Consider the following 26,666-nt stretch of genomic DNA (forward strand, 5'->3'; position numbering starts at 1 on the left):
CATTACAGTCAAACTTTCCTCTGGTGATCCCTCTCCAGTTCTTATCCTCGTGAACAAAATGCCAGCACTTTGACCAGTTACATGAAATGGAGCATATTGTGTCTAGCCTTTGAATAAAACATATCTGTTACACTTTCCGTCTTTTGGGATGTATCACGCTGGATTGTCATCCAGATGCTCAGGTGGTTTCTGGCTCTGTAGGGCCGAAGGACATGCATAGCTCTGTAGGATAACACTGTAATCAGCATGGTAATTAAGGTGACCTTCTCACAGGCTAGCCCTTAACACTAAGGGTATGAGGGTGCTCTGCTCAACGTGCCTGCCTGCTCCATCCAAGCCTAAACAGGAGCTGCTTCTCAAAGCCAAGAAATGTCAAGTGGGATGTGAGATTTATGGGGTGATGAGCTTTCTTCTTGAGCATGTATTAAAGAAATATTAATTAAGAACTTTTAATTAAATGTTTGTGGTCCACTTGTGAAAGCATTGTTCTCTGATGTTATGACATCAGCCTAAGATTAAATCTCCTACTAAAGATCAGACTATGAGGATATTTTCACATCCCTTTTTGCTGCTGCTGGTTACTGGTGTTTCTCTGCATTGGCAATAAGAATATCCTGCAATAACAGGATGGAGCACCTTTCCTGCATAAAGGTACCCAAAAGATAATTGTATACACTAAAGGAGGAATGCAATTACGTATAGCAATGACAAGGAATGGACTTTTTAATAGATGTCTAACACCGTGGATATTTTAGCTAGTATTTGTATTGCCAACTATAAATACATATAGTCAACTGGGAGAAAAATCCTCATTCCTCAGCTCCAAAAATCAGCCCATGAGTTACTTTTTTTTTTTTTTCCCTCTCTCTCTAGCATTTTGTTCTATTCTCTGGGCTCCCAAGAGGAGTAGAAGAAAACATCACCTCCATATATATCACAAACACTAGTGTGGTACCTGAGAGCACTAAATTATTTCCAGTCATAGTACCATCACTAACGATATAGGAATGAGGAGAAAGCAATGAAGCTAGGAGATCAGAAAAACAGCAAGGAGCAAAACAGACACATTAGAAATGTGAATGAGATTGAACTTCAAATGCTTCAGAATAACATATCTTTGGAAAAAAAAAAAGTAATAATTTAAAAAGCATTAATGGGAAGGGAGAACATGTAAGTGTAGATGTGCTGGAGCAACGAGCAATGACTGATGGAATATTCCTTGGCTATGATGGCAAGCATGAGAACTCTATGACAGCTAAAGGAGATCAGCAGTCAGCTAAATGAGCTGAATACTAAAATGTTGGGCCACAGAAATAAAGTTTTCACAGCTATAACAGTATTTCAGAAATCTATGCTATCTGACCTGTCCTGCATTTACAGAATGGTTTATGACAGCAGTAAAAAAAGAATAAATGTAATTTTACTTGAAAACAATGATAGCAACTCTAAGGAATTCAATATTTCCATTTATAAATAGAGTATTAAAAGATGGAATCAAATGCATTTTTATACAAAGCATTTTCTCAAGATAAGCACTGCTCATAGTACAAAATATTATTTGCACAGTGATAAAACTGATTCTATGATTCTGCAAAAATCAGATGACCACAGTCTCTCTTTTTTTAATCCACCCCCAACCCCCGGTATACAGGAAGGAACAAGCACAAGCACAGAGAATACTTTTGGGGAACTACACATGGTTGGTCAGTTCCTCAAGAAGGAGAAATGTCATTATTAAAAGTACTATAATTATAAACATCAACTTATCTGCAAGCATCGAGAGATCTTAATAATCAAAACCATTTTTCAACAGAACTTTGAATATAGACTTAATAAATTGTTTTTAATTCCACAGAAAAGTCAACCCAGCTTTCCCAAAGGCTGGAGGGGAGCAGGGATAGGAACCAAAATAAGACCTCAAAGAAAATGGATATTCCCTAACTGCTATATGGGAAAAAAACTCAGATTTATCAATTAAAATTATTGATAATATCCAAAAAGTCTAATAGAATATTTTTTTCTATTTTAAACTCATTCCTCCCAACAGCAGCTCGAAATAAAGTTTTCATGTGTATTTTCATGTCACAAGGTAATTGTTCAAAAGAATTTTAATTAAGATCATTTTGCCATTAACTATCTGAACGTTAATGAAGTGTGAAAAACATTGTTTCTGTAAAATGTCTTTTAGCATACAGGTGGCCTAATTACAACACATTGCCTGGCTGCTGCATCTACTACTTTAGCTTATTCAAGCTCAGAACAAAAAATATATTTAATTCTATCAAAGGACTCCTATCTGCTAGAAAAATACAAGGTAAGATGTGAGCTTATAAGGAACATTAACATTCAGTGCCAAAAGGTGACTTTAAATTTAGGTCCAGGCAAACATTTCTGCTTTAATATCAGAAGCTGCTTGCTTTTGCTTTCTGTTTTGCTAGTATTTCTCCAGGCTGCCCAAAATTACCTGTTAGAAACATTTGATTGCGCATTTGCCATTATTAAAATATTTTAGAAAGAAATGTACATGTAGTTAGATATGTGCATGGTTTAGAAATAAACAAAATAAAACACAACCTGATTATGACCAAATCAGTTTGGGAATACAGAAGCCATTTTCTGGCAAGAAACAAAAAATAATTGAACCTGCAAATTCCCATTTTCCTTTCTCTGCAGTTAGGTCTGCAGCATTGTTGATCTGGGCATGCTGTCCACCTTGCAAAAATTGCTTCATCGCAGCAATGACTTCTGAGGCCCCTGTACTGCTGCTGCCGGCAGGCCCTGCCACCCACATTTCTAAATCGGAGTCAGAAAGTCAGTGGATGTGTAGGAATGGGCCTTTGTGGGAACATCTGTGTGACCTGTACAGAAATTATGGGATTCCATTTACCCTGCCTGTTATAGGATTGAGATACACGTAGTCTGGGTGCATAAAAATTCTTTGCAGAGATACTTTGGGAGCTAAACAGACAAGGAAAGGGATCTGCATGACAGACAGCAAATATGCTGTCCCTGAGCTAAAAAACCTGTCTCTGAAGTCCCAGCAAGTGGAAGAATGGAAAACCTCGCACAACGAAGTGCCCCAGAAAAAGGTGGGAGCCGACAGCAAGGACCTCTAAAAGACTGGCCCAGCAGACACAACAGCCCAGGAGACAGAACAGGCAACAAGGGGTTGATCTGAACATATTTTTTTTACTGCAAAAAATAGTACAGGAGCTTTCCTCATGCTCCAATTAAAACTCTGTATGTCACAGAGCTCTCAAGCGAAAGCAGTTAAGAATGTAGTATTGCTTTTTCATCTACCCTTTTAAAATAATCATCAATGGCCTAAATATACTCTCCAGACAAGTTTTTAATCCTGCTAGAGGTTTTATTTGTTTGTTTGCTTCTTTTTTGCATATAGAACAGCTGATCCTTTCAGCTTAGTCCTTAGTGGATGGGATACCGTGTGCTCTTTGGGGTGGGACATTTGGAGACCTCATCAGCATCCTGAGCAGCCATAACCCACTTCGGCATGTAGTTTTTATTTCCTACAGAATGCTATTCAGTAGCTATTTTATTACTCTGGATATTAAATGCCTATGGCTCACAGAAAACAAAAACCTCCCTAAACAGTTAACTTAAACCAAGTTTTTACATCTAAACTATTTTCTTACTAACATGCATTAACTGTAACAGATTTCTCTTCAAAGAAAAATACAAAGCTCAGTTTCAATATGCATTTAGCCAAATTATCAAGCCCATATTGTCCTGCATGTAACATTAATAAGTAAATTATACAAGAGACAGTAAAAATTAATCATTTTTACTTCCATCAGAATGCTAGATAATATGTGATAGATAGCTCCCTGTGGCGTATGGCTGAGAATGACATTATTTAATGACCTTTGCATCTGTAGAGTTAAGATCATGCAGGGTAATTTAAATTTATAATATGTTATGCTTCTTTCATTGTTCTAAAGTTATAAAAATTGATCTGCTGGGGATCGCACAGCTCATGCCTGCAACTGTCATTCCCATTCCCAAAGATGTCCCTGTGTTTCACAGGCAGCCCCACTGCGAGAAGGCAGGAGCCATTGCTCTTGCTACACTGGGTACATCCAGGTCACCATTGTGTTTAATATCAACCTTTCCAGCCCTTGATATATTTCACTATAAAATAAAATTTATTTAGTATGTTATTAGCCATGATATATTGTCTTCCCTTTATGGCCTCTTGGGATTTTTTCCACATCATTTTGATGTACCCTAAAGAAATTCTTTTTGATTGCACGTTACATACAATAATCCTGCTCATTATTTCCTGCCTCACTGTGCTGTTCCTAGTAGCAGAGGTACAAAACTACGTTGGTCTGGAAGAGATGCCCACAAGCCCCAGGCCCATGGGCACCCCTCCCTCAGCCACCAGCTGCCTTCTTACAGCTTCACCACACTGGGATTCTCTCACATCTCCCTCCCAGTTTGATGCAAGAAAGGGACTGAATGGGAATTAAAAAAAAAAAACACATCTAAGAGTCTCTCAGGATTTTTTATGAAAACACAGAAAGAAATAACATAGAAACAGGAGCGAACAGCTGGACCAGTTCAAACTGAACATGCACATAGTCCTGTGTCCTCCAACATTGCCCACAGACAAAATTTAGAGAACAGAAGAACTGGGCAAGAACAGAATAATTCCCAGGATACCTTCCAGAATACCTTCCCAGCCTGCAGCTATTTGTGGTTCAAGAATTTCCTCAAACTGAGGAGGAATCTTTCTATGTGACAGATTTTTTTCCTCCGAGGATTTTCTTCAGTGGATTTTTTTTTTCCCAGTCACTTTTTGAACCCATGCAGATTTTTAGCATATCTTACACCCTATAAGATGGACACAACACCTTACATTAACAAAACAGTGAAGGCACATCATATCATTAAAGGTTGAATGCGTAATTTTTTTTCCCAGGGCTTACAGAATCAATTTATATATATATAAATATATACACACATATATATATATATATATACACACATATACACATACACATACTTATTACTAATAACTAGGTAATAACAGCTAGATTTCTCTATACTATCTTTTAAGAGACCTATTGTCTTTTTCACATGTCCTTTGCTTGAATAACAAAGAACAAAAAGAACTCTGACTGGTGGAGCTTCTCTCTTTGGTTTCCAAACCGTCAGCAGTGATTTGGGTTAACGTACAGATCGTACATGTAAACACATCAGGAGAGAAAAATAACTAAAATTTGATCTGAAATTTGAAAAAAGTTGAAAGATAACTCAGTAAGTCACCATTACTCAGTGTTAATTATCTTAAAACAGAGATTCAGGAGAAATGTGGAGACAAATATATACTCTAATTATAAACACTTTTCAAGATTCATAGTACAGAAATCCTTTGCAGTTTACCTATCTCATTAATCTCTAAAAATATTTTAGCTAGGCTCAGCTTTTTTTTTTTTTTTTCAAGTGCTATACCTTCTATATCTTAACTGTTTATTAAATAGCCTATAAAATATTTTTTTTTTTAATTCCAAAACTAAAAAATTTGAAAAACATCACAGTTTCTACATGAGGACAGCAATCCTCCTCACACAACTACATCTTAGGCCTTGGAATCATTGCTGTAAAAACTGGTAAATTTGAATATATGTAGGAGAGCTATATATCAGGGTTCTTTTTATTCAGAGAAGAGCAAACTATGTTTTAGTCCAAACATAGTTGGACTATTATTCCCTATGTATTTGGAGCACAGACAACAGCTTGGATGGTGCCAGTTCTGATATTGTTCAGATAGGTGAGGCAGAGCTTGCGCTATATAGCTATTGGGAATTTAAACTTGTTTTCCTCTGTCAAGTGGAGAAGTTTGAGATATTCTTGAAGACAATAATTTTTCTAAAATGGCTCATTACATTCCTGAATGCTGACTGTCAGTTAATTATTCAGGAAGACAGCTGAAGTACATAAACCTAAAACTGCTTAATGTAGCCCCATGAAATTCTTCTGCAAGAATTGTGCAACAACATAGATTTATATTTTATGTACTTATGCTGAGCTTGTAAACAACTAAGATAGAGAACATGTTTTCCAGTTCTTCCATACACACACTCTGTAACCTGTCATGACATTTGCAAAGCTCTATAAAAATCCTTCCCCACACACAGAAGACTGCCAGCTTCATCCCTGCCTTCACACTTCCTCTGCAACACACCTTGTTCTTGACAATGCATCCGAAATTTGGGGAAAAGACATTACTGAGAATTTCCAATGTCAGTCTCCAAGCAAGTAACAAAGCATATGTTAAGGTCAAATCTCTCTCATTTTTAATATTTGCAATTTTTCATAAACATACCAGTAAGAAAACTGCATTCAGTGTGGAGGTGCAAAACTTATGTATAAAATAGTTCAACAAGGCAATAATTCAACAAGTTGTCATCTGAAACTGACAACTGGTACCAGATGTTGAGGAAACAAATAAAAAGTGTCAGTAGGTGATTTGCTCATGTTTTATGCTCTCTCTATTTTTATATATATATATATATATATATATATATATATATATACACACATGTATATGCGCACACACCTTTGACACTATTTAATCTACTATAAAACAAATACACATATCTTTAAAAAGATTATATAACAAAACTGGAATAATTCTTACCTAGCCCTCATGATCTCAGCAGTGTACATGACTGAAAAAAAAGAGCTAACATTTGAATACATTTCAATATTTTCTGGTCAGATGAAACAACATAAAATATAATGCTGCTTCAAGAAACTTTCTTAAATGGCCTGGTAGATGGCAGAACAAGTTTGTTTGTTATAACTCTTCCCTCCCTCTCAAAAACAAAGCAAAACAAAATAAAAAAAAGTCCTACACCAAAATTTCAAAGAAAATAAAAGGATTGGAAATCCCAATAAAAGGAAAAAAGGTGGGGCATCCTCAAAGACCGTTGCAAAGACAGATATAGTTTGACTGAACATTAACCATCAAGCAATAAACAAAGGGGGAAAAGTTACATCCAGATTCCAGAAAAAAAAAAAAAAAAAAAAAAAAAAAAAGTATGTCTTTCAAGCAGTTATTGCTTTGTCCTCATCACAATAATTAACATGAAGTCATTAAAAAATTGACAGTGGTAACCTTTTAATATATTGCTATGAGGATTTAACCATTAATTTCAGAGTATTTCCAATTAGAAGTCGGATTAATTTTTAATCATAGTTTAATGCAATTTCACATTACAAAAGCAGTTCTTTCCTTTTATAGCCTGAGCAGCTTCGTGGTGAAATCAGTGTACGCCACCACCAAACACTTCAACCCTGCAATGCGCTGTGGCTATTTCTCTTCCTGTTACTGTAAATGGGAGCATTTTCCTGGTATCCTCCATATGACTAAATGAATGAAATCACTCATATGGCCTTCATGGAGTGAAGTATGCCTAATTAGTTATTTGTGTTCTCACATAAATGATCTTGAGGAGGCAATAATTGTACTGAATATGCATTAACTTCAAGAAAGACCCTGAAAATTGGCTAGAGAAGTAATGGATTAGATAGCAAATATTTCATTTTAAAACTTCCTCTGAATTAATGCATGCATTAGTCATTGCTGTGATCACACGGGGCCAGTGTGGTGAGCTGTTGTCACCGTACCCTGTTCAAACATCACATGCCATTAACAGAAAGTTCCTTGATGCTTTGATTTCTGTTTTCCTTAGTCAATCAAGTACCAGCACTTCTTTTTTTTTTTTTTTCCCTTACTGAAGTTAATTATGTTTTTAAGTCTTGAAATGCTTCCACCTTCTGAACAGAAATATTTATTTTAGAATCATTTTCTCCTCAATATCCAATTAGCCTTTTCACAAATAAATAAGCCATGGGGTTAGATTGTAGCTGCTGTTAACAGGAAGATTCAGAGGAAGAAGAAAGGACAGAGGATCCCCCCTTCCCCACGTTTGGCCAACCAAACCCAGCTGGCAGCCAGAGGCACAGGGGATCATACAGAGGCCTCTTTCCCCAAATATTTTCTCGCCTGGGGTTTCTCAGTCTTCTGGTGGCTCACTTTCCAAAGTAAAGTGGCAAATTCCAAAGCTGAGTTCAGGTGGGCATCTCATTTAATGCATGTGATTAAGCCAGCACTAATTTTCCCAGCCATGCCTGCCTAACGTCCCCTAGTGATAAATAACTTACCCTCCAGTATTAAGCATAGGACATTATATATGCATAGTTTCATACACATCCCACAGCAATCTGGTTTTGATAGCTAGAATATATATTTAGCTCTTATCTTGTGAAGTGACTTTTAATGACATTTAGAAGTGCCAAGGTACTTTGAGGATTAGGCTGCTTATTAGTCCCAGTGTTCCCTATAAGTGGTTGTTCAGATATTAAACATTCCCTCTGTCAGGGTACATAAACAGTGAGCCCATTTGATACGACGCAAATTTTCCACATAATTCTGTTTGCTGAGTTTATTTTCATTACCTTTACACATTTATCTGCATATGAACATTCATGGTATAGTAATTATTTACTTCATCTTCTCTTTAGTAAGTGCTGAATCTTAGGAAGCTGCCTCAATTTTTACTCAGACCATCCTTGTTTCTCAGCCAGTCAAAACTGCCTTTGGAAGAATGCAATGGCACTTTTAATGGCACATAGAAACCTATGGCACTTTTAATGCGACTCCTTTGGCAGTCTCCTGTCACCTTTGGACAGAAAAGGACAGAAGAAGTCCTTCTGCAAGCAGCAGACATAACTGCTGAAATGCAGAGAAGAGATTTCACAGAGTGGTGGATGGGTGCATGGGGTAGACGGCCCCCAAGGTTGTTCCTGCTCCCACCCATACGCACAAGTGGTACAGTTATGTGTGCTTTGAGCTTCTTCAGTGGAGCACAAGATTAAGGAGATGAATCCTGATGTTCTTCATGCCCTCAGGTTCAACAATGAAGACAGCAGTGGTGCCATTATGATGGGTTTTCCAATGATTTCCCAACGAGGGCTAGTTTTTAAAATAAAACTTTACATAACTTCCCAGAGTATCTGCCTAAAGAAAAAAAATTCCTGTCCTTTCTTGACTTACCCACCTCTCTTAAAAGCCAACAAATCCACCCATACAGCCCACCATGGATCATGTACAAAGGGACCATCACCTCCCTAAGCATCACGTGGATGCTTTTGCTGCTTCATTCTTCAGGATCTGCTATTCAAACAAGTTTGTGGATTTCCTACTGTCACAGAGATCCCACTCATCATAATTGGCCATAACGTCAGCTTTTAATTTTGTGCAGAGAAGTTCAGTCAGACTGCAGAATACTGAAGTCTAAACATAGAAATTGATAATAGGAGGTTTGGGTGTGGGGAAGCCAATTGTTTTCCTCTTGTGAGTTGATTTAATGTTATATTTCAAAGTATAAACACAATAGTTCCAGCACTCTTTCTTCTAGAGGAAATGCATGCAGCTTCAGATAACAAGATAATGCAGAGAGGATTCATTTCCTACAAGCTGTCTTGGTATTGTTTATTGAGCTAAATAAATGTGAGGGATGTGCAATACATAATCATAAAACATCTTTCTGTGGCAAGAGGAGCTCGATTCTACATGATAACTGATAATGGCTTTTTGTTCTGGTTTTAGAACAAGAATTAGAGCAATCAGTGATATGAAAAGCAGGACAAAAAACAACTCAGAACCGATTCTGCATTTAGTCATACATAAGCTTCCTCATAAGTTTTACAAGGCAGGCTGTGACAGGGTGTACAGACATATCTCAGAGGTGTTTCATTAGATTAAATCAGTATTTCTTGATTTGGATATGCTTACAGAGTCATAGCTGATGATTTACCTTTAATTGTTCCTCATGCAAGCCAGTCTTTCCCTCTGCCTACCAATAGTGAAGGTGCTATACAATTAATTATCCATTTACAAATATTACAGGCTCTGCTTTAACCACCCTGTGTCCTCAGTATATCCTAAAGCACTGTCTGTTCGATTGCCAGACTAGCTTTCCAGTTTCAGAGTGCAGTTTCAGATCTTTAATTTTCTACCAATTTAGCCCGATTGAAGATGGCCAATTTCATCCAGATGATGCTAGCTGACTTTTCTCAGTGACTTAAAAGTAATAAAGAAGTCTGACCTTCGTATTTCAAGTGGGGGTGAGGGGGGAAATCCACACCAGTCCTTGCTCTAATGAGCAGCAGTTCTATGATTGCACAAGACAACGGCAGTATCTCAAAGCTTTTGTGGCTGCCAAGTAGAGTGAGGCTGCTTTAACAAGGAGCTGAAACACCTGCTGAAGCACAAGGCTGGAGAAGTACTTGAGCTGCAGCTTGTTGTTCAACACTTACCATTAAAACCATGGTTTCTTGGATAAAAGATAACTGAAGAAATGTCTCTTGGAGTATGCCAGGCAAAGGAAATGCACCCCCTTTTCCACAGAGAGAGGTTTAATTGGAAATTAATGCCTACAGGTGAGGCTTACATAGCAGTGAATAGCATTACATAGCTGTAGCTCTCTTGTTAGTCATATAGCATGACTGTATTTGCATACAAGGAAATGTGGACACACCAGAGAGCTTAGGAAAGGATCTGCTCGAAAATCCCAGTATAAACTAGTGCTGCCACATCCCAAGATATCCCTTGCTTTAGAGCCTTATAAAGCAAGACTTTCTGTACTCTCCTCCACCTCCCTTCCTGCTACCTGCATGACCCTTGCGCTGGGGCAGGCACGGAGGATAAAGCAGGATCTGGTACAGGAAACACATCTGGACTGGATTATGATTTGTCTGAAAGCACCAAAGTGTAATTCCCAACTCGGCTCAGAAACAAGGCAAGAATTTTGCAGCTTGTATGTGGAGCTGGGAGCTGTCAAGCTTCTTCTTGTATTAGTAAGGGTCTGTTAATATATGAGCAGACTATGTCGCTGCTTTCAGTGGGAGCAACTAGTAATTTGCAATGAAAATAACACTCCATTTAATAAAAATATTTCTGATTTCCCTTGAAATTCACCTTCTACCTCAGTTGCACAGAGTGCTCTAATTTCAAAAAGGCTCCATAGAGTAAAGGGCATTTTCCTGTTCTCTTATATGGACACAGAACTGTGCAGACTGGGCAAGGAAACACCTCTACTAAAACTGAAATTCCTGTGGAGTCAAATAATCCAAATATTCATGCATTAAAAAAAAAAAAAAAAAAAAGACAATGTTTTAAAACTCTGCAGTGCTGTAGATCTTATGTCTCTTATGCAGTAAAAGTAGGAACAATTTGCAGGCCAGCAATCTTGCTGCAAACCTGTAATGACTAAATCGTGATTGATAATATCAATTTGTGAGCAGAACTGCCACCACAATGTCCCATAGCAACAAGAGGCATTCTGCACAGGATTTCCCTCTTGTGCAGTGATTACAGTAATAATGATGAAATTGTTTTGAAAGGATTTCTAAGAGTCTGGTATTCCAGCTGAGTCTGGAGCCTGAAGGAAATAAAAGCTACTTTCAAACTTCTAATTCTATGTGTAAGTTGGAACACAGTCAAAAATTAGCCCAAAATGTTTTAATGCACTTAAGACATGCGAAACCTGAATGGTAAATTTTCACCTTTCATAGGTGGCTCATTACCACTTCAGTCACTTGGCAGCAAATTGCAGAGGTCAATAGTGTGCTTCAATGCCTACTCAGAAGGCAGGGCACAAACTGCAATCAGCAGTATTTTTGCTGGGCTCACGCATATCTGTAGAACATGTCTAGCCAATACCATAATTTCATCCACAAAAGTGTTATAATATTAAGAGATTTTATCTAACATGGACGATAAGAGGTCATTTATGAGGTTGGGATAAAATGGTAATGTGCTACAAATTTACAAGTGAGCCTCACTTTCTTCTTTATGCATATACACACACTCACACGTTTCCTTATTAGCTTACCAGGGGAATAAGCACACTAAAGTTTGTGTTGAAAAGGAAGGTCATGCTTCACTGTACAGAAAAAGCTACATAAACAATCATCAAGAAAAAAATCCAGAATGGGTGCAACTGAAAATGGGATTTTACAGTTGCTGTGTAACAACAACCTTCTATATTTTTGCTCCATTTCCTGGAAAAGGCATTACAAATCCTACAGCATACCTAAGACACAATTGTCCACTTGTTCCATGGGTGTCAATAATTATCCTAATTGCTCTGGATTGGAGTGGGGCTTGCCCTATATCAGGGCACAGGAGAACATGGAAAGGAGAGGTTTCTTCTTTCTTCTGTCTGATTACCAGCTGTGGGAGTGACTGCAAGGAAAGAACCTCCCTGGACAATGCAAATATACTTGCTTTACACAAACTCATAGCTCAAGCAGAGCCCTGTTTGTTTGAACTGGCTCCCAAAGTCAGCAGAGATCCTCGTTGTACCATGTTGTGTCAGAGGCAGTGGCAATACCCAAGTAACAACCTTATTGAGATGCCATTAGGGACAGCAATAGCTAATCATTTTAGTCCCTCATCTATTTCCTGAAGTTTAACTTCTCTTTAATCTTTAATTATTTACCATAGCTTTGAAGAATAAAACAAGGAAAAACGGAACCATTGAAGCTGCCATGCTATCTGCCAAGCTGAACTGCTGCAGCAAACACGATCGATGCAATACAGCCCCAGCCAAATCACCACGAGGAGCAACTTGTCCCTCAGGAGAGCTCCTCTCCTCTGCTGCTGCAGTTTAAATACAGCTATCTTTTAGAAATTACTTTACTACCCCTACAAAATGCCTTACCTTTCAGCCTAGCCTCTGATCATCTGCTATAAACACATGTTCCAGACTTTAAGAGCAAACCAGGAAGGTGGTCTACTCATATGAAGGTTTAGCTGACAGTGGCTTAGAAATTTGCAAATGCAACAGAGCACAATCAAGGAATGTGAATTAAAAAGCCATCTGCAGATACAGTCAGGCTCCTTGCAACAGGAGTTGGATAAGCATAAGTAAAACCCACTGGTCAAAATATAGTATCTTCACATTTACATAGAATGAGTATATCAAGAAAAATGCAATAGTTACTGACAAATAAATTGCCCAACAACAAGAAAGTAATATTTGCCTAGAAGTGGACTACTAACAGATGAGTTCAGTGGTCTCAGATCATGAAATTTGTTTGTCTTCTAATGTTTCTGTAGAACTTGAGCTAAAACAAAGATATTTCGTCACAGAAGACATTAGTGTGTAAGCTAATAGTACTACCTGGAAGGTTTGGGAATGATTTCTTATTTAAAAATGATAAAATTGATCTGAAATTAGTTTGGTGTAAAGCTGGATCTTTACACCTCAGTAGCAGGAAGGAATGAAAGGAAGAAAAATAGCAGTCAATAGCATAATCCAGTTTGGATGTGTTCTGTTCTGCCCTTGCAGAAAGATCACTTCAAAAATACATAGCCACAGAATTTTCACTGTATTGGGTATTATTATCAGTAAATCAGACTATATTTGAGTATGTGGATTGAACTACTGAACCATTTCATACATGATATGGGATCTTGTGGTATGAAAGCAAACAATTCAACTTTGTATAAGACCATTTTATTACTCTTCATTCTTTAAAGTAATACATAAAAAGCATTAAAGGGTGGGTTTTTACCTTTTTGGTTTTGTATAGTTACATGTAAACGATTTTAGCATTGAAATACACTTTTTAATATTTCTGGATTACCTGAAATTGCCAAAAATCAGTGGAAAATGACAACAAATTCAAAGACCCATTTTAAATATCTTTCCTAAAAAATAATAGCAGACCTACCCCTCTAGAAACAGTTGGATTTTGGTACAAGATGGTTTTGATTTGCTAAACTGTTTTACTGCATATACTATCAAGTGGGGATACTTTTAAACTGGCCTAATTGTTTTAGCTCTGTTTATTCAAAGGTGTTTAACAAAGTGTACTTTCTGAGATCCTTTAGAGCTGGTACAGATGAGAATCTGCTCTCCTAAAGAAAAAACAGACATCAAAACTTCTCTTAGAAACTTAAGTGTTCAAAATTAACCTTTTGTTCAAGAAGAAAAAGGTCATCAAAATGACTAGATTGTAGCTAGTTTCTTGCTAACAAAAGGAAAGGAGGAGAACACTTGCTCTCTATTGAGTGAACAGCTCTCCTTCCCAAAGGAACACAAAATCAGCCTTGGCAGAGCTGTGACTGTCCCCCCTCTTGTAGCCAAAGGGGGGACTTTGGCTACAAGAGGGGGGACAGTCACAGCTCTGCCAAGGAGCTGTGACTTTGGATACAATTGGCTTATTCTGCTACCAGAATGAGAAGAAAAAAAAAAAAAAAAAAAAAAAAAAAAAAAAAAAAAAAAAAAAAAACCTGTCTACAATGAGATTTAGACCTATCTCTCTTCAGTGACTCCTTCTGTAAACATAATCAGCACTTAAACCATGTCAGAAGAGTTTGGGGGGGTGTAAGTAGAAATCATTATATGGGTCAGGAGTTATTAGCATCTTCAGCAAGACCAGATGCTGTGGTGAAAATATGTGATCATGTTTAAGCCCTGCAAAGGGTTACATATACATAAACACTGAATCCTCAGTCACAGTTTTTAATATCTTTCAGCATTTCTTCTGCTTCCTGATACTTCTCTACCTGCATTATTAGTGTTACTCTGCATCTTACCTGCTGTAAGTCCAAGTCATTTTGTTCTCATATAATTTCATAAAGCTTAGGTAAGACTTTGAAAGACACGTAGACATGTCTTTCAGTATACTTTTCAGATGCTGAGCTCTCTAATCAGTTGGTCTAAAAAGGCCAGGAGTAACAGCAGTAACACAATCTACATTGCTTAGTTGCAGACATAAAATACAAATATATTCATTTTGAAGTTTTGTACCATTAAATATTTGCTCTTTCAAGATAATCTTATTTTTATTGCCACTATACTTTTTCATGGAAACATGGCTTTGCGACACATAACATATTTAGTTAACTTCAGGTCATTTTTTTCAGTTCATTTCACTTAGTAGTAAAAATCTTATAGCCAAATCTACCTATCGATTGATGTACATGAGATTCCTCTTTAAGTCAATAACAGCCCTTAGCAAGAATCAGTGACTCTTTGCTGTTATTTATACATAAAGAGTTTTATTGAACTAAACTGGTGTTCACAGTTTAATATTTCACAATTTATCTTATTTATTTATTTTAAAGGATTGTCTTCTCAACTCCATTGGAATCCCAGAATCTACTGCGAACTAAATCAAACCAGAAGCTTACAGGTCAATGATAATCAAAATCCAGTGTTTACTGCTTTGTTTATGGATCTCACCATTTTACAAGCAAAATTTCTTATATATGCTTAAATTAGTTTTTGGTGGCATAGCAACAACCAATATGCAAGTAATAACAGGACTGCGTTAAAGGGAGCACTGAATTTATGATCTCCTCAGTGGAAATCCATCAATTTTGATTGGGTTTCAGGCACAGTTTCTAATATCATTTCACACTATGCTGCACAGTTTCTCACCAAGTTTGTAAATTGCCTCATAAGACAATGTAATACTGAAAGAAATAAACAGAGCTAAATCATGGAATAGATTATTTATTCATTACTAAAGGATGTGTTTTGATTGGCAAAAATATGACTAAAAGCAAGTGTTCCCTACTTTGTTCCTCAGACTAATTCTGAATCTTTTTTAGTATATTGTTATTACTATCACAAAGTCCTCAAATTACAACCGTAAAAAGAATAGCAGGATTGGAAGAGGCATGCCTGTATATTATTGTCCTATAAAATCCTTCAGTTTGGGGATAATTCCTCTGCTTCTCCCTGCCTAGGTGACAGCGATCCACAAGATAGAGATTTGATATTAGACTATGTCCAATTTCACCTGTTCCTGATTTAAAATAAAATAAAATAATAATAATAAAAAAAAAAAAGTCACTGCAAATGAATAATCATGATCTATAATAAAAAAAACCTCCAAATGGTATGAAATATTTTCTATAACAGATATAACCATATAACAGATCTAAGTGTGATCTTGTGGATTTCACAGCAGGTTGGGAAACCTCAACCTCTACCTGAAACCTGCTAAAGATTGCATGTGTAGTACTGTAAAGTAAAGCCTCAGGAAGTCTGAAAAGGAGAAAAACGTGGACATTTAGGGGTCAGTCATGGATGGTGCCAGCTAAGATCCCAGTCCTGCTCTGGCCATCCTTTAGATTTTATAAAATTGGCCTTTCAGAGCTTCACTCTTGGCCACTTAACCTGCTGGTTAATTGAGCTGCTGAAGTTCAGAGGTACCTGCTGAGCTCCTGGTGCCTGTTAAGACTAGAGCACTTGTAAGAACATGCAGAAATAGGTGTTGAAGTGTCTGGAGGAAGCTTTAAAACAAGACCCAAAGCATTTCTGAGCTGCAGGCATTTCTCATATTTTTGGAGGCTCAGGTGAAAAGATGTGACACCTATGCTAGGACTGACTGCTAGGAGTACTGTAAGTTTTGTTGGAAATCCCCCCACATCCCATTTTCCATCTTGAAAAATTTTGACCACAATTTTACTACATCATTAAACAACTTCAAACAAACTTTCACAATACTGTAAATGCTTCTAAATCCATGCCCAGAACAACTCTGCTCCCACCAGCTGCTAGGGATCTAAATTTTGTCATGAATGTTTTGGTCTCACAAACTACCCACTCTTAAATCCTATCTGGGTAGCAGTAAGTGTAATAATTTTAAAAAGGGTGCTAAAAACTTAATGATGAAAAAACTGCCCTCAGGGAAGCTTCTGACCTACTCCTGTCAGTTAATTCCTAGTGATCCCATCAATTACTTTGAATCCTGAAAAAATTAGGATTTCTCTTATACATTCTGATTTTCTGTAATAAATCTTGATCTTCTCTTTATCTACATGAGTATTACATGATCCTTTTTGTTGTTGTTGTTTTTAATCCTTTTAAGCTTTTATTCTTAAAGTTATCTAGTGACAAAAAGCTCCAAAGGTTAATTGTGCGTTGTGTAACCATTTCCCTTTATTCATTTCAAGTATTACTTTTGCGTTAAGCTACATATTCCCATTTGAAAGCATAAGTGGAAGCATCTGATAAACCCTCCTTACACTGTTAGTTACACTGTCTTAGGACTCTGCCACTTTTTTTCTTTTTCTTTTTTTTTTTTTTTGAATCCAAACCATGCTCATCTCCATCTTTCTTCACATACAATATTCTTTAAGTGCCAGTTTTCATTTTTGCTATAAGGTCTTCCTGAAATGCCAAGAACTAAGTAAATTAAACTTACTAAACACTGTACATGAATAATATTGAGTAAATTACTGCATGTTATAATAAGCATCATGCTCATCAAGCCACCCAGATCAAGACCTTCCTCCCCAACGCAGAGTGACTACCCTTTCTTCTTCTGTACATTGAAAAGGAGCCTTGTACCTGTTCAGATCACCAAACCTGGGGTGCCTGGGCAGAGTTTACATCTGTGTTTCAGTTTAAACTGAAAAAAATGACAGTGCTTAATATGATTAGCCCTCAAACAGCATAGCACAGCTGAATTGCAGAAGAGGAAAGCACTACATCAGTTTATCACAGGGGAAGAAAAGCTTGATAATTCAAGCAATTGTATTATTGCATATAATTAAAATGCAAAGTGATTGACTTACAAATAATATATGCATTAAATTTATAGCACAGGAAAAAAATGTTTAATAAAATACATTACCTCCATGTTTGCCCTTTAGTAATAGAACAGTCGAGGTGATTTTACCATCTTAAGTTATGATGTTAAAGAAAATTATTTCATATTATTATTCATAAATGGGCTGAACACCTTGATCCTTCCATTCTGAATTTGCTTCATGGCAATAGCCTGCGGTGATAGATCACTTGCCATTGCTGTTCTAATAATGTACTACTGGAAAAAGAAATAGGCTGAAAATGACGCGTCCAAGGGTGCACTGCAAAACAGATCTAGGCGCACGCTGCAGCAGGATGAGCACACTGACACATTGAGGGGACTGTTGACCACTACAACCTCCTATTTTCTAGGCTTCGTGGTTTTGCTATTTTAAAGAAAAAGTCAATCCAGACAGAGAGGAAACCTACAATACTTCAGCAAAAGAACAATGTATGTGGTAGGACCTAACATCCAATATCAGTTTCCTCCTGAGTAATGGTAACACGACAAAGGTAAAGATCAAACAAAAATTGTTTTACAGAAGTTCCTTCCACTGCTTTTACAGCCTGCCCTAGCATAGATCCTTCTATTGCTGTTCTTTCTCAGAAAACTTTTACCTTTTAATGGGAAGCAGTCTTTCTTCTTACTAATGGGGAAGTAACTCATTAAGTCTGGAAACCAGATGAACTCAGGTGTTTCAGCAGATGCATACACTGCACTTTTCAAGCCCTGTGCTCATTTCACTGCAATTGTCCCTGGTGATGGAGCACACCCAAGGGGCTGTGCCACTAGCTTGTGAGTGGCCAGAGGCAGATAGTGACCTCACACTCTTTAAAAGTTTAAAAAGTTTAAGGGACACGGAAAAGGAGGGGTACAAATGATTTATGCCTGGTATATGAAACTGTCTGAACCTGTAAGCCAACATGGACGTGCTGTTCAGCCTGTCCCTGGAGATGTGCAGCTTTCTGAAAGAAAATTTTAAGGTTCCTAAGAAATTTTGCTTTCTGCTCCTCTCATGAATCACCACAACAGAAGGATTACAAGTGCTGCTGCCAGAACATGGGGCTAGGAGGACACAGGAGCAGTCGCTGCTTCACTCAGCCCCAAGCACACCACCAAGCTCCATGTTCTCCACAGCTCATAGAGGCTCCTGCCTGCGGATATGGCTGCTGGGGGTCTTGCTGCAAGGCACCTAACCCCACTCTTGTTCCTGGAAGTTACAGATACACCCTTGGTTCAGGTCAGGAACTGTCATTAGGCAGACAGAAAAACTGTAAAGCGTCTTTGGGTTATACAGTTATATTGCATTAAAGTACCCCTAATTACTTCATACAACAGAAAAAATATTTTTAAGACTAATTCCTTGTCTAAAAGGAAAAAATCCAACAAATTAAGTGTGATTGGACAGTGAAAGTCTGTCCAAGACAGCACATGGGCTGTTCCCCGTTGGCTAGAGGTGTGTTTCACTGCCTCTGCTGGGGTGAGGCCCACGGCTCTTGCAGAAAACGGTGGGACACACCTTGTGAAACAAAGAGACACCCGCACATCCTCTGTTCTGTCCACCAAGGTGTTTCCGTGGAATAATAAAAACAAAGATTTTATAGCTTGGGTTGTCAGAGTACAAAATGCAGAATTTTGTAGAAATTGAGAGCATCTCCTTGTCAGATTCACCTTGGGTAAGCAGCTGTAACTAAAGCATAAAGATACCCAAGACCCACCCACACCAACTTGTCTTCTTAGGCCTGAGATCTGTTCTGAATATAACAATTCGCCTTAATTGGCTTGTTAAAGTCATACTGTGCATCGGTACCTGGAGGGTATAAACCCAAAGGGACAAACAGTTACACAAGGGGTTTTGTACAGCCCGAGAGATTATTTAAGCATTAGTAATTGATGGCCTGAAAGAAGAGAGACTGCACCTCCCGATTTCACACAGCAGTGTTTTCTTTCTGAGACAGAAGAGTCAGAAATTACATTTGGAGCCCCCAGGGAAGGTGGTATGTTTTTCCCCTGATTCTTTCACTCCAGCTACTCGCTCTGTGTATCATTTCAGCTCCACTGACCCCAAGTCCTACAGCACATATTACTCCTTATGAAAGAGTTTTAAAATATGAAATAAGTGAGTTATATGCCAAGAACATCCTCGGCTTCTGAATTTGCAGCAAGTAGCATCATGCAGTTTCATGTCAGATGCCCTCAGTGGAGATCTTGGATTCACTGGTGCAGAACCTTTCGCTAAATATGAGGTTAAAATTAATGTATTGATTCAATTCTTTTGTAGGCTTTTAAAAGTTCAGACTTTCCATACTCATTCCTTCTCTGTAGTGTAGAGATTCATTCACTTCATACCCAGTTTTGATGCTTTTTGACTAGCTCATGCTTTAAGAACTGTGTGGTCAATATCAAATTAAGTGAAATGTTGCCATACACTTCTAATGCTCAAGAAATTGATATAGTCGATAAATCAACACATTTGATATTTCAGCTAATGCATGAACTGATATCCTCACGTTTTCTAGAGCAAAACTTCTCTGAATATTTGAAGAATAACATTCTCAGATGACCTGGAAAAATGTGCTCATCTCTGGCCATTTAGCTGTTCAGTGTAAACGATATGTGTGCTGTTGCCTTGCTAAAGCAAACAGGAAGCATGTGAAAATTATCTAAACACGGCTAACAGACCAGAAGGACTACCTAGTAGTACTGTAAACAGTAAACGTACTTCTAAAATATTATAAAATGGGTTTTAAAAATGGAAAATAAAGGATATTGATTTAACATTTTTGCCTGGTCACCTTTACTCGGTCATTCATTCTAATTTCTTCAAAACATCTCAACCATTTTATAGGTCTTGAAGGGAGTCACAATGAACAACAGTAACTTGTATTTCAAATATTTAGTTCACCCATTCAATTTTGTTGGATGATATATTTGAAAAGAAACAAAGAAGAGGCCCAAATTAAATCTTTCCTTTTCCAGAGTTCGAAAGAAAAAGAATAGCAATTTAGATCATTAGAAACTGAGAACCTGGGTAAATTACTACAGCATAAGTACAGATATATCTCAGATACATATTTTAGACTAAATAGTGGTTGCTGCAGAAATTAACTGGTAGAACAAGAAGCAGAAAAGTCCTTTACAGACTTGCTTGTGATTTAATGTGTAAGTCATGGAGCCCAAAGGCCACATCACTGCAGTTAACAGTTCATCCCTGAACTTGATCAAATCTCATGTTCTTTTTAAAACCCAGTTAATATTTTGTGAATGGGTGGGGGAAAGAAGAAAAAAAAAAAAAAAAAAAAAGAGTATTTAAAGAGTTAAAATTTCAACCATTTTAGTTTAGAGGAAAACAGCTTTTAAAGAAAACAACTCTAGCCACTTGAAAGTTAAGAATAGCACTGTCTTGGAAAAGGTAGTGCCTAACAAATGCTGAAATAAGCAGCACTGTATTTCTACTTCTTGTTAAGATTATAGCTCAGGCAGTTTTCATTGCTCCTTCACAGTGCTCACAGTAAATCTTGGCAAATAGCCCGTATATTGCACAGCATAGACTGTACCAGAGCTGGTAATTACCCCTTCACATACCGCAGCCTAAAGTTTTGAGAAGTATTAATTTAATATAACAGTGTTCTACTCAAGGCCATATATTCCTAGGAAATAGCGTGATAAAAGGGACAGAATTTTGTTTAGCCAATATTTTCTTTTAACAAATCAAAACAGAAAGCACACGTTGTTGATTAGTTGGTGAGATTGGTTTGTTAAATCCTCTTTCACTGAGTACAGAAATACAGACAGCTACATTAATTTCTCCTGAAGCAAAAATAAATAAGATAAAGCTTTTGTCTGGCTTAACCGTTATTACAAAGCAAAGTCTATTCCTTATATGCATTTGCTTGGTGACCCTGTCATAGGCAGCACACTAGGTCCTCAGACAAATCAAGCATGTCTGGCACCCACCAATGCAAGTGAACACTTATGTGTCAATAATGCAGAATAGGCACACAAAAAAAATCTTCCTAATCTTCCAAATAAGTATCACCTGGGATAAACACGACCTCCCCAAGGTTGTTTCAATATCTCACTTGCAGTGAGGGCAGGATAAACCCCATTGCCAACACGGCATTTTGATCAGCCCTGGCTGATACACAGAGCCCGCAAGCTTTCTGCTCTAAGGGGGTCTTGTCCTGCCCAGCTCCCGTTCTCCTGGTGGCAGACTGGGCACACAAGAAGCAGCCCCACACCCAGCATATTTATCTGTGCCTCTTTCCTTTGTCCTGTGCTAAGGAGGCGTGCTTTGGGTGAGATAATTGGGACATCTTTATGCTGCTCCTACAGCATGAGTCAGAAAAAAGAAAAGGATGAACACATTTCCTTTCTAGCTATGCAATCTCAAAGCAGCAGAGTTTCAGGGCCTTATGCCTTGGCAAGGAAGAAATACACATTTTATTGCTGAAGAAAATTCCTCAGGAATCGAACATGGCATCTGACTTGTCAGATAATTACTTGCTGTCTGCACCAGCCCCATATTCAGCACTGTTGTTATGCTCTTGCTTACTTAGATGCAAAAGTTTCACTGTGAAGTTGCTTAAACCTTGCTATAGGAATTAAACTTCAGTGGGTCTGACAAGGGAAGAGAACAAATTAAATGCCTTAGAAAGGGGAAGGATTAGACTTTCCAAAGTCTATTTGGAGACAGAACTTGGAAGGCAATTTATGTATTAAAACAGATTTCTAACATCAGGGCTCTAATGCATGTACATTTTAAAGACAAATCTTTTTCAACTAAAATGAAAGCCATCTTTTGTCTTGAAAAAAGCTGTATTTATGAGTTATTTACACTTGCTTTAGCAGAATTTGAAAAGCATAAGTTGTAGATTCTACCTTTTCTTTCCACTCCCCACAAGCTGTACTGAGCCAAGTATTGTCCTGGCACAAAACTTACCTCTTACAAGAGGCAGGCAGAAGTAAGATTTCCTCTCTAGGTTCCCACAGTTGGATGTGTTGAAGAAGGGGGAAAAACAGACCTGACCCGCAAATATTTTGTTTCATCATTCATAACACAGTGAATTTTTAGGGTAGATGTAAGAAAAGGACCAAAGCTACAACACTACCAGGAAAGGAAAAAACAAAGCTCCTTCCCTTGCTGCTGTTATAAAGCTCAGCAGCTACAGCCCTTGGGTGTTTTCCCTCCCCTAACCCTTTCCAGCTGCCCAGGGGTGGAGCTCATTTGTTCTTTTAAGACATTTACTAAAACCCCTTGAGATGATGGGGACAGGAGGAGCAGCTTAAAACTGTGAGGATAGAGTCTGACCATCCGGCTTTTACATTTCCAAAGCATCAAAACATAACCGTCTTGGAGCCTTACATTCTTGGCAAAGTGCTGCTTTCACCAGCGCCAGTAACCCCAGGTTTACATCCGTTATGTTGAGAACCCAGGGTAGGAAAAGCAACGACCTGCAGACAGATTTGACTTTTGTGTAGCATTCGACATGACAAGCAACAAATGCCTAGCACTTGCAGCCCAAAAACTGTAAAAGCCAATTGTTTTCTTTGCCACAGCCGGCACAACACATTTCCCCCTTAATTAAGTTCCTAGACCTAGCCTGGTTTCACATCAGAAAAGTGATGTTTGCAAACGGAGCAAATGGATCAGCTGGCATCGCACGGTGCAGCACACCGTGGGCTGAGCTCCAGCTTGGCAACGGGCCCCAGGATTCCCACGTCCCTCGGTCGCACATTCAGCTGCAGAAGTGCTGATTTAAGCAAGGGGAAAAATAAAGGGTGTCACTTCCTTCCCAAATGGATTATTTCAGCAAGTTCAGTGAAGGTTTGTTGAAGTTGGGCATGGCAGGGGAACGCATGTCAAGAGAGCATATGCAGAGTCCCATCTGCTCCTTCCAAGAAAAATGACAATAAAGAGAGCATGAACTTCAGTTTTGTTTTATTTGTTCCATTTTATTAAAAGTCTACAGTTTTCAAAGTCTTCTGAGCTGCAGGTTCCTCACATAGCTTGCAAAAGCTTCAGTTGCTAGGCCTTGGCGATATCAGTTATGTATATACTAAATCTCATTAAAACCAAATGGATTAGCACCACCTAATTTATGGTGCTTCCATTTGCAGCACCTCACAAAGCCTTTCAGCCAGCCTTGATTTTCAGAAATACCAAGCACACATTTTTTTAAAACCAGCTTAGCATTAAGGTGCTTCAGCTTGGGCACATAAAAGAAAAAAGATACTGAAAATCACGAGGTGCTTCAGAAAATAGGGGGAGGAGGAGTTTATGATAGAAGTTTTGCATTTGTAATTTCTTTTATTAGTAGTAGTAGTATTAATTCTCAGCCTTTAAGGATTTTGAGAAGAGTCAAAGGAGATAAACTAAATAACAAAACACATTATACAGACACATGGCTTTGTACTAGGTGTCATTTGTATTTACTACAGGATCTTTGCTTAGGAATGTAGACATATTTTAGGGGCAGTGACCAGTTTCTGAAGAAGATTAAATTAAGACACTGTATTACTGAGTTTTGTGACATTGTGTAATTAATTAATTACCACTGAAGTGGGAGACCATCTTTCTTCTACTGGAAACACTGCTTTTAATTTCCTAAATCATGTACATTAAATACTGCATTATATTTTTAAACAGAGTAAATATTATAAATATAAAAGCAGCCACAGTCACCAGCTGTCTTGCTTTGAAAAGCTTTTTTTTTTTTTAAAGAGAGAAACATACAATTCCATAAAAAAAATCACAATCTCCCTGCAAACATCACTGAAGAATAGAAAATAATGGATATGATTTTTTTTTAAAAAGAACAAAATAGAAAGATTTCTTTCAACAATATTCAGACACCCCCTTGGAGAAACCACAATGTGGCCTCTATTCTTTCAATTTTGTTGCCAGTTGTGTTGACGCTAATACAGTGGTGGATGCAAAAGTGTGCAGGTGCACGTGTGCATACAGTAGACAGTGCAGTCATGCTTTTAAAGAGTTGTTCCTGTGCAGAAGCATTCATTTAATCCCAGAGTTTAACAGGTTCCACAAGGGCTACAAAGCACCGAAACAACCAAACAACTTTCTGTGTGACACAGTAGCTTCTTGCACATTAATTTCATTTTATATCAGTAAAAGCAATAATATATCTAAAGTATAGCATGGAAATTTGAAACAGGTAATTTTCCATGCAGAGAGCATTGGTTTGCTCTTCAACAATTTGCTGAATTAATCTACCGGAGACTGTTTTGTTGTAGCACATAAAACCTGATGGAATATTTTATTTGCAGTCCAGGTGGAGAGGTTCTGGGTTGCAGGGGGTGTTGGGGCTCCAGCAGCAGCCTGAGATGGGCAGGTGGGTCCTGGGGTCCCAGGGCTGCTCCAGGGGAAGATGGAGGTTGGTGCTCTCCAGCAAGGCAAGAAGCTGGAGGCTGATGGAGGCTTTTTTAAACTGGGCAAATTAGATGAACAACGTCTTGACATCTTCAGACATCAGGTACATACCACATTCAACATCTTGACATCTTCAGCGGTCAAGTACACGGCCTGTTCTGCTGTATTTTCCCAGAAACTGATCACAGCAGTGGTATTTACAGCTTTACAAACTGAGGATGCTTTCTGGTGTTTTGCTGGTAACTACTTGCATTCCCTATTACATTGCACATCTTATCATATCACTTTTACTTTCCTTACAGCATCACTTCTTATCCCTGTCCATTTAAGAGAGCAGGTGGTACTTTCTGAACTTCACAATCCTCTTGATGCGATGAGTGCAAAGTCATTTCTCTACTGATATTAAAAAGCAGCAACAGTGGTTGACCCTGATTCTGCACTGTGTTGCACCACTTTTTGAAAGCCAAGGCTCTAAGTGTGTGGCAATAGGTTTCTGTCCTGTTTGGGAAGCAAAACAAGTAACAGAAATAGCTCTCTACAAACCTAAGTAATATATATATTGCCAAGCTATGCACAAAGCCATACATATTTTATGTGCTGCTGATCTACATTTAGTAATTAACATTCATTCACTTATTGTATTTCTCTTTTTCTACTGTATTCTCATTTACCTGTATTGTGCTGTCTACATCCTTTCTAAAATATCACTTCTGTTTACCTAAAACTTAAAATCTATTGAACTAATACACTCATCTCTATGTTATAGCTCTCTTATCAGTTCTTAATTGCTGCCTTTTTATCATTCTATTTTTCCTGTACTACTATTTTCCATGTAATTACCTCCACATTTATACTTAATTCTTCCACTTGCTATGAGCATCAGAGCAGCAGGGCTGGTCTGCTCCCACAGGCAGAGCAGGGGGCCTCAGCTCTCAGCTGCAGTACTCCAGCACTTTTTGGGAATTTTGGACCCATATGGAAAGGAAGACCTCAAGTTTTAAAAAAGCACATGTGTTTTACTTGATTGCCAAAATCAAACAGCAATTTTTGGAAAATATTATTTCAGAGTGTAGTACAATTTGCTCTCTAACTTTTTGTGAATACAGGCAAACGTTGGGTTTAGCTTTCACTTGAAGTTTGTGTGGCAGCAGCACCAGCCAGATACAACACAACCGGAGGTGATGGGCAAGAACCGGGGGACACAGCCCACAGTTTTGGGTAATTTTGGGTATCATTCCATAAAAAAAAAGCTCCCTGGGTCTCTATTTGTTGATATACTTCTGCACAGCCAAAAACCAAAATAGAGATGAGATTGCCACCATACTTCACCCTTCCAAGCAGCACAGTTCACCCGTGGTCTGTTACACCCACCTCCTGCTGGAGGCAGGGACATTCACTGCACCCACCAGACTGCTCAGGTCTTTAACCAGTCCTGAACTGATGACCTCCCAGGATGCAGATGGCACACTTAGATTTATTGTACTGACTCACCAATACAGTTATCAACTTTTAACCTTCACTGCTCTCACTATCATCATTCTCCAGGCAGGACACTTCTAACAGGAGCTTCATTGTCATTCTCCATCAGTATTACAATAAACAGCCCTCCCTAATCAGCATTCCCTCG

Source organism: Netta rufina (genome assembly GCF_964035555.1).
Source record: "Netta rufina genome assembly, chromosome: 9".
Classification (NCBI taxonomy): domain Eukaryota; kingdom Metazoa; phylum Chordata; class Aves; order Anseriformes; family Anatidae; genus Netta; species Netta rufina.